The following is a 7,924-nucleotide window of genomic DNA, read 5'->3' on the forward strand; positions in this document are numbered from 1 at the left end:
GGGGAGATGTTGGACAGTGTAACATATGACAAAATAATACTAATTTATGAATGATGAAGGGTTCATTGGGTAGGGGGGAGTGGGGAGGGAGGGGGAAAATGAGCAGACGATATTAAGGGCCCAAGTAGAAGGCAAATGTTTTGAGAATGATGAAGGCAACAGAGATACATATACCCTTGACATAATGGATGTATTTATGGATGGTGATCAGAATTTTATGAGCACCCAATAAAAATGACCTTAAAAAAATCTTTTTTCTAAGTCATTATGAATCAAACAACCTAAACTTCAATCAGTGCTATGTTATAAAAGAATGAAATACTGAATTCAAGAATATTGATTTTTTTTGGTCTGTATTAACTACAGTTGTGTGTGTGTGTGTGTGTGTGTGTGTGTGTGTAGAGAGAGAGAGAGAGAGAGAGAGAAAGAGAAAGAGAGAGATTTAATTCAAGAAAATAGTTCAAACAATTAAGAGGAAATGTCTCGCAGAATTGAGAGAGGGCTGGCAAAACCCTAATCCTTTGGTCATATGGAGTGCTGAAGACTTCAGTAAGCTAACATCCCAATAAATTGAGGTCAGGCAACTAGAAGACTGTAGGGTCTGCCAAGTTAGTGAGTCTTGCCCAAACATCCATTTATATTTTGGAGGCAGGCCACACACCATAGAAGTGATGGTTAGGGATTACATCAACCAGACACTCCTGGCTAAGGGTAGGGCTAGCAAAACACAATCTGTCAATTAGGTTGCAGTCTGATGACAGATGACACCCCTTTGGGGCTGTGACCTTTTGCATAAGAAAGTCCAAGCAGAGTCCAATCTTCTGCCGGAGCTGGATCTTGCTTCAGCTTCCTTGATCTCTGTTGCCTTCCAAACTCAGCAGTTAAAGCAGATTACCAACAATGAATTCATTTGGCTGACTTCAGGTTCATAATGCCTCTGCATCCACCCAGCTCTCTCTGCCTCCTCTTTTACAGGCCAAGAGAAGCTGTACTTGAACTGGACTAGACTTACCTATTTATACAACTGTGTGAGACATTTCTTGATATAAATCTCTATCTATATGCAACACATACAAGCATCATTGATTTTGTTTCTCTAAAGAACCCATCCGAACACAAAAGAAAACTTCTCCTTCAAGTTATAAGGCTGGTCACAACAAATCACATTATGGGGGATACGGAACTGAGATTCATAAGCTAGTCAAGTTGACACACAAAATTATACATAACAAATGTCATGATAAACAGCATATTGGTGGGCCGTTAACAGCAAGATCAGCAAACCAAAGCTACTAACCACTTTACAGGAGAAAGATGAGACGTTCTACTCCCGTAAATTGTTCGTCTTAGAAAGTCCCTGAGGCAGTTCTACCCAGGTGTATAAGGTCACTATGAATCAAAATTGACTTGATGGCAGTGATTTTTGTTTCTGGAGGGAAATACACTAGACAGAACAGTAGTAGTTTCCTAAACTTAACAATCACTACAATATAGACTTTTCTAATGACAACCAGTTATTTTGTTCCTATTCCACAATTACCTACTAACTTTTTGAACATTAATGCTAATATGCACCCAAATTTCAGAAACAAAAAAGTCTGAAGAACCCCACTACTCTGTAAACTCCTTTAAAATGAGGACTCTATGCTGGCTAATACCAATCAATTTATCAAAATGGGATTTTCCCTTAAGTAAACTGGTAAAATTAAAAACTCACAAAAATGATAAAGTCACAATTTTAAGTATCACAGTCAATGCTCATGGAAACAGCAGTTGGGATCTCAAAAAAGTTTTGTGTTAGGCAAATCTGCTCACAAAACCTCTTTAAAGTGTTGAAGAGCAAGGGTATCACTTTGAGGACTAAGATGCGCCTGGCCCAAGCCATAGTATTCCCAATCCCTTTAAATACATGTGAAAGTTGGACAATGAACAGGAAGCCTTCAGAAGAATTCATTCATTTGAATTATGGTGTTAGTGAGGTATGTTGAAAATATGATGGACTGCCAGAAGAACAAATACACCTGTCTTGGATGGTGAGGCTTTAACTCACATACTTTGGACATATTATCAGAAGAGACTTGTCCTTGCAAAAGTACATCATTCTTGGTAAAGTGTAAGGGCAAAGCAAAAGAGGAAAAACACCAAGAAAATGGATGGACACTGGGTTTTGTGCAGAACTGGGCAGTGTTTCATTCTGTTGTAAGTGACTCAGTGGCACCTGAGAATGATAACAAGTGTCACCACAAGCAGAATTGACTCGTAAGAGTTAATTCCTGCACAGCCTACAATACCGATGTCTATTGAGTATAAAACAAAATTAAAATAGCTGGGAAATTTTATAATCTGATATAAACCAAGGGTTTATATTCTCATTATGACCCCAAAAATTTGAAATCCGAATGAAGTGGAAGACTAGATGGAGAAACTTAACCAAACACACTGCCATTGAGATAATGCCGACTCATACTGACCCTATAGAACAAGGTGGAACTGCCCCAGTCAGTTTACAAGACTAAATGTTTACAGGAGTAGAAAACTCCATCTTTCTCCTGAGAAGAAGTTAGTGGTTTCAAACTGCAAACCTTGTGGATCTCAGTCCAATGTGTAACCACCACATCAACAGGAAAGGCATGCCCATTTAAATTTTAAATGAATAATATCAGGAATATTTAATAAAAATAGGAGAGAAATTACAATAATCTTCAAGTTTGTGTTACAACTGTAACACAAATTGAATTTTTGAAAAAAGTCCAATAAAACAAATATATTTTGACTCACCTAAAATTATTTTTGAGGTATTTTTGTGACAAAATAATGGTTTTTAGAACGAGAGCTGACATTTATTTGACAAAAGAAACACAATACTCAAGATTTACAATACACACTCACACACACACACAAAGATTTACAATACTTAAGAGGCCATAGAAATGTTTTATTTTCTTTTCAAATCAAAACAAAAGATGACTGTAGCCCAAGCTGGATTATATTAATCTTTTAAATGATTCAGTTATAAAGAAAAAATTAATATTCTTTTTGGAAGAAGGGACTCACAAATGCAAAAATGCTAATAAATTCACAGTGAAAATTGATATAGAGTTTATATTCCTTTTGAACAGACAAGTAATTAGATAAAATACAGTACAGTGTAAAAAGGGGTAAATAAAGTGTGCTATGGGAACATATCATAAGGCATCATAGAAAGCTAAAAGCCATACCTCTCACATGAGAGATAATGACCATTGGGAAGGAAATGCCCCGGAGCAATCACATGACATATCTGAGAGCAAGAACAATCATGACTAGTAGGAGGAATGGCAAATCGAGCAAACCCCCAGTATAATTAGATCAGAGATTCTGAACTTTGGGCAATTTTGACCTCCTGAGGACATTTGGCAAAACCTAGAGACATTTTTTTTTTGGTTGCCAGAACAAGCAAGAGGTGCCAATTGGCTTCTATTGGATATAGACCAGGGATGCTGTTTAATACCCTACAATGTATACTCAAAACCAAAACAAACAAACCAAAAAACTCACTGCCTTCAAGTTGACTCACAGTGACTCTAAAGGACAGGATAGAACTGCTCCTGTGAGTTTCCAAGACTGTAAATCTAGAAGAGTAGAACTCACTCACTGCTATTGAGTCTGGTGGGTTTCCAGGGTTGTAACTGTTTATGGGAGTAGAAAGCCCAGTTTTTCTCCTGTGAAGCTGCTGGTTGTATCCAATTGTCGACCATGAGGATCACAACCTGTGTTAGACTGGGTTGACTAGAGAAAAAAATCCAGTGATACTCATATGTATAAGAAAGAGTAATTGTATATTAATAAAAAAAACATCCTAGCCCAGTCCAGATCAAGTCCATAAGTCTGTTATTAGCCCACAAGTCTGATACTGGTCCAAAAATCCCTCTTCAGACTCATGCAGCACATTCAATGATGCAAAATGCAGGAAAATCACAGGCCAGTGGGTGCAAAGTCTTGTGGATCCAGTGGTGGTGGAAGCATCTCCAAGGTTCTTGCAGGTCTCAGCATGGCTCAATGTGTCTCATCAATAGGAAGGTGAAAACAAAGCGAAGGTCTCTCAAAGGTCTCAGCAACCTTCAGCGTAGCTTGTCAACAAAAAGACAAAGGCAGAGAAAGATAGAGACAGTTTCCAGTATCCTTATGAGAAGGCCTCACCAAAAAGGAGGCATCGTCAGGCTGTGACCTGATTGACAGGCTAGATTCCACCTCTGCACTTATTTATCAAGTTGACATAAAATTATGTAACTACTGCACAGCCCAGTGCATAACCACTATACCACCACAAATCTTTCAGCCCCATCTTTCGCCTGAGAAGACTTTAGTGGGTTCAAACTGCTGACCTTGTGGTTAGCAGTCCAATGGTAAGCACCTACCCACCAGTGCTCCTCTTTTTTTGTAATAATTTTCCTCACAATGCATAGAGCAGCCCTCAACTGCAAAGAATTATCCTGTCCAAAATTTCAGTATTAAGTGAGTTGGGAAAAAATAAACTTTAAAATTTTAATTTGGTTCAATTTTATACCTATATCTTGTAGCTTAAATTTGCATTTCTTAATTACTAAGGTGGTTTTACTTTTCTTTTTTTTTAACAATTTATTGGGGCTCATACTACTCTTATCACAGTTCATACTTATACATACATCAATTGTATAAAGCACATCTGTACAGTCTTTGCCCTAATCATTTTTTTCTCCTCTTTTCTTTTTTTACATTTTATTAGGGACTCATACAACTCTTATCACAATCCATACATATACATACATCAATTGTATAAAGCACATCCATACATTCCCTACCCCAATCATTCTCAAAGCATTTGCTCTCGGTTTTACTTTTCAATAGCCCTATCATTGTTGTTTTCAGGTGCAGGCAAGTAAATTCTGACTCATTGTGACCCTATGCACGCAGAACGAAAGACTGCCCCATCTTATGCTATCCTTACAATTGTGACGTTTAGTTTAGTTTAGCAGCCACTGTTATCAATGTGTCTCAGTGAGGGTCTTCCTCTTTTTCTCTGTCCTACCACTTTACTGAGCATGATGACCTTACCCAGGGGCTAGTCTTTCCTGATAACATGCTCAATGTATGTAAGAAAAAGACTCACCCTGTTTGCTTCTAAGGAGCATTCTGGCAGTACTTTTTCCAAGAGAGATTTGTTTGTCCTTCTGGTGACCCTTGCTACTTTCAATACTTTTTGCCAGCATCATAATTCCAATGTATCCATTCATTTTTGGTCTTCCGTTCCCATTGTTCAACTAGCCATACAAAAGAGTTTCTGCTTCTGTCCTTTGCACGTTTGTGTGTGTGCGTGCGCGCGCAGTGTTAAAAGAAAGGGTTTTTGATCAGTTTCACTGAGCATATTACACCTAAAAAGTAAATCACAACATAATAAAGGATTTAAATCAAGGCCACAGAATTACATACAAGCAGCAACACCAAAATCATAAAGGATTCATATTGCATCTCATTGTCCCCATTAACTTAAAATAAACAAACAAATAATAAATAAATAAATGAGACTCTTAAATTTACGTGCCTTACATGTTATTAAATGGAACTATACTTAACGGACATGCCGAATGCTTCACTTTTTCATTATAGACATAGTTCCAATGCTTGAGTTTCATTTACAAAAAAAAGCATGTCTTTCAGCATGCATTCAGTGTAGATGCCCCCCCTATGATGCAGGCAGGCTGGACCTAATCTGGTTTTCAATATTTCCTGTATCTTTGATTTATATTGTTTGGTTTTTGTTTATTCATAATAGAGGGTATCTCAAAGGTGTTATTTCATTTGAGGTCACCCTCTTGAAGCTGTTATAAGACTTTCTATTTTTCTGTCTATGAAGCCCAGGATTGATGAACCTATGAGGAGAGCAAATAGAATAAGGGTTCAGCGGAGGGGGGTACTGTGTTGAGGAGGGGGTGTAAAAGGGAGAAAGCATCAAGGAGTCCAAGCAGAAAAAGAGTGGTTGGAAACTGATTGTGGTAACCATTGTACAATTCTACTTGATGTGACTGAAATATGCAATGATATGATATATGTATTAAATCCAAAATAATAAATAAAATGTGGGCTAAGAGCAACATTAACATAATTGACCTGCTTTCACTAGATACACTTACTGCTTAAGTACATCCTACAACTAACTTGAGAAAAGCTAAAACTTGCTTAACAGCTATATTTATGTGAACATTGTTGTTACACCTAGATGAATGTGTTATGCTTAAAGACAAGCTTGTGTTGAAAAAATGTTACACGTTTTTCTCCTTTCCTTAAAAAAACCCACAAAAAATAACAAGACTTAGTAATCAGGATTACAGTCCCCATCCACCACTCATCTTGGACATGCTAGCCGTTCCTTCCACTCCATTCACTCCCATAGATGTAGGGAGCTTCCACTACCGAAGTAGCTGCTGTTCTCTGCTCCTTGGCTGCCTATGCAATGTTTGATTGAACATCATTGGAGTTTTCTTGTAAAAAGTCATATCCGCTCATGCTGCTCTGACCACTATAACTGCCTCCATATCCACTACTTAGTTACTGGCTGGCCAGACCCCAAAACTGGACTGGTTTGACCAGCCCGTGCCACCAATCATTTGGCTACCCTAAGCACCTCCACTTGCTAGTGTTGTAGAATTCAAGAACAGGTCTATATGTCAGCGTTGCATAGTCACTCTCTTTGCACATTGCTGTCACAGTATGCTCACGATTAGCAAACTATCCCTGCCCCTAGGACCAAGTTCAATATGTACTGTCACAGGGTGGAATGGTGAAAAAAAAGCATAAATGTCATTCTCAGTAGCTCTGTAAGGTAAGCCCCGCATGTGGACACAGTGTCTTATGCTCTGCAGAGTAGAACCACAGACATTCCTGCAAACCGGTCATTGAAGTCTCTTCCAAAACTATCTGCCCCCAATCCATAGCTATCACGATAACCATGAGAGTTATCATAGCCTCATAGCCTCCACCATAAGCACCCTGCTTCATCCTTCCAAAAGGCAACTCCTCTGCCAATACTGTTCTACCCTCTGCTGGCTCCAGGCCTGTCATAGGGACCTGGCCGATGCATGGCCATACGTTTTCAAGATGGATCATGAAAGTTGGAATTTCAGCTGACTGCCCTTAAAGATTTCGATATGCCCGTGCTATTTCTTTCCTTGTGTTTCTTTAGAGCCTTTTCAGCCATTTCCTGTGAAGCAAACTGCAAGAAGACCTCCTCTGTAGTCCTTCCCTAGAAGACCTCCGGCAATGTTATCCTATTTGACATGACTCCCAACCAGGAGGAAAATTGAATAATTTCTTCGTTACTACATCCGAAGGAGACTCCTCTAAGCATCACCAAGCCATCATGGGCCATGCTCAGGCAATTTGGATCAGTATTCTTCAACGCCTAATCCATTTCAACCTTCCATGACTTGAATAATTCAACAGAGCTATGTTCAATAGTTTTTCTGTCTTTTTTCAGGTCCAATTTGACTCCATCTTCTCGTTTAAGTTCAACAAAAGCCTCGCGACTTGATCTACCTTCTTTTGTGTAGATTAAATGAATCCCTTGAACCCCATTTTGAATTGTGAAGTCAGAAAAAAAATCATTGTACTTAATCAGCTGAGCATGGCAAGGGCATGCCCCAGACTTTCACCACGAACCCCTCTCCGCCTTCAGGGCCCAGCATCATCTCTTTCGGGTCCTGGCATAGAAATAAGATATCAAACTGGTGTGGCTCAAATAAAAATCCTTCGCAGATTCTTCAACTACTCTGTCATAATTTTCATAGTGACTCATAAAGACTCTTTATATGTTACATATCACAATCTATGTGTGATATATGTCACAAATGCTTTCCCTAGTCTACCATTTACTTTTTATTTTTCTTTCTGTGCAATTTATGACTTTTAT

At 38.6% G+C, this 7,924-nt stretch overlaps 1 pseudogene; it reads right to left on the reverse strand.

The window, feature by feature from the left end:
• Nucleotides 1-6,462: 6,462 nt before the first annotated feature.
• On the reverse strand, nucleotides 6,463-7,703 carry LOC142434281 (heterogeneous nuclear ribonucleoprotein H-like; annotated as a pseudogene).
• Between the last annotated feature and the right edge of the window lie 221 nt (nucleotides 7,704-7,924).

This window comes from Tenrec ecaudatus, chromosome X, assembly GCF_050624435.1.
Source record: "Tenrec ecaudatus isolate mTenEca1 chromosome X, mTenEca1.hap1, whole genome shotgun sequence".
Lineage (NCBI taxonomy): Eukaryota > Metazoa > Chordata > Mammalia > Afrosoricida > Tenrecidae > Tenrec > Tenrec ecaudatus.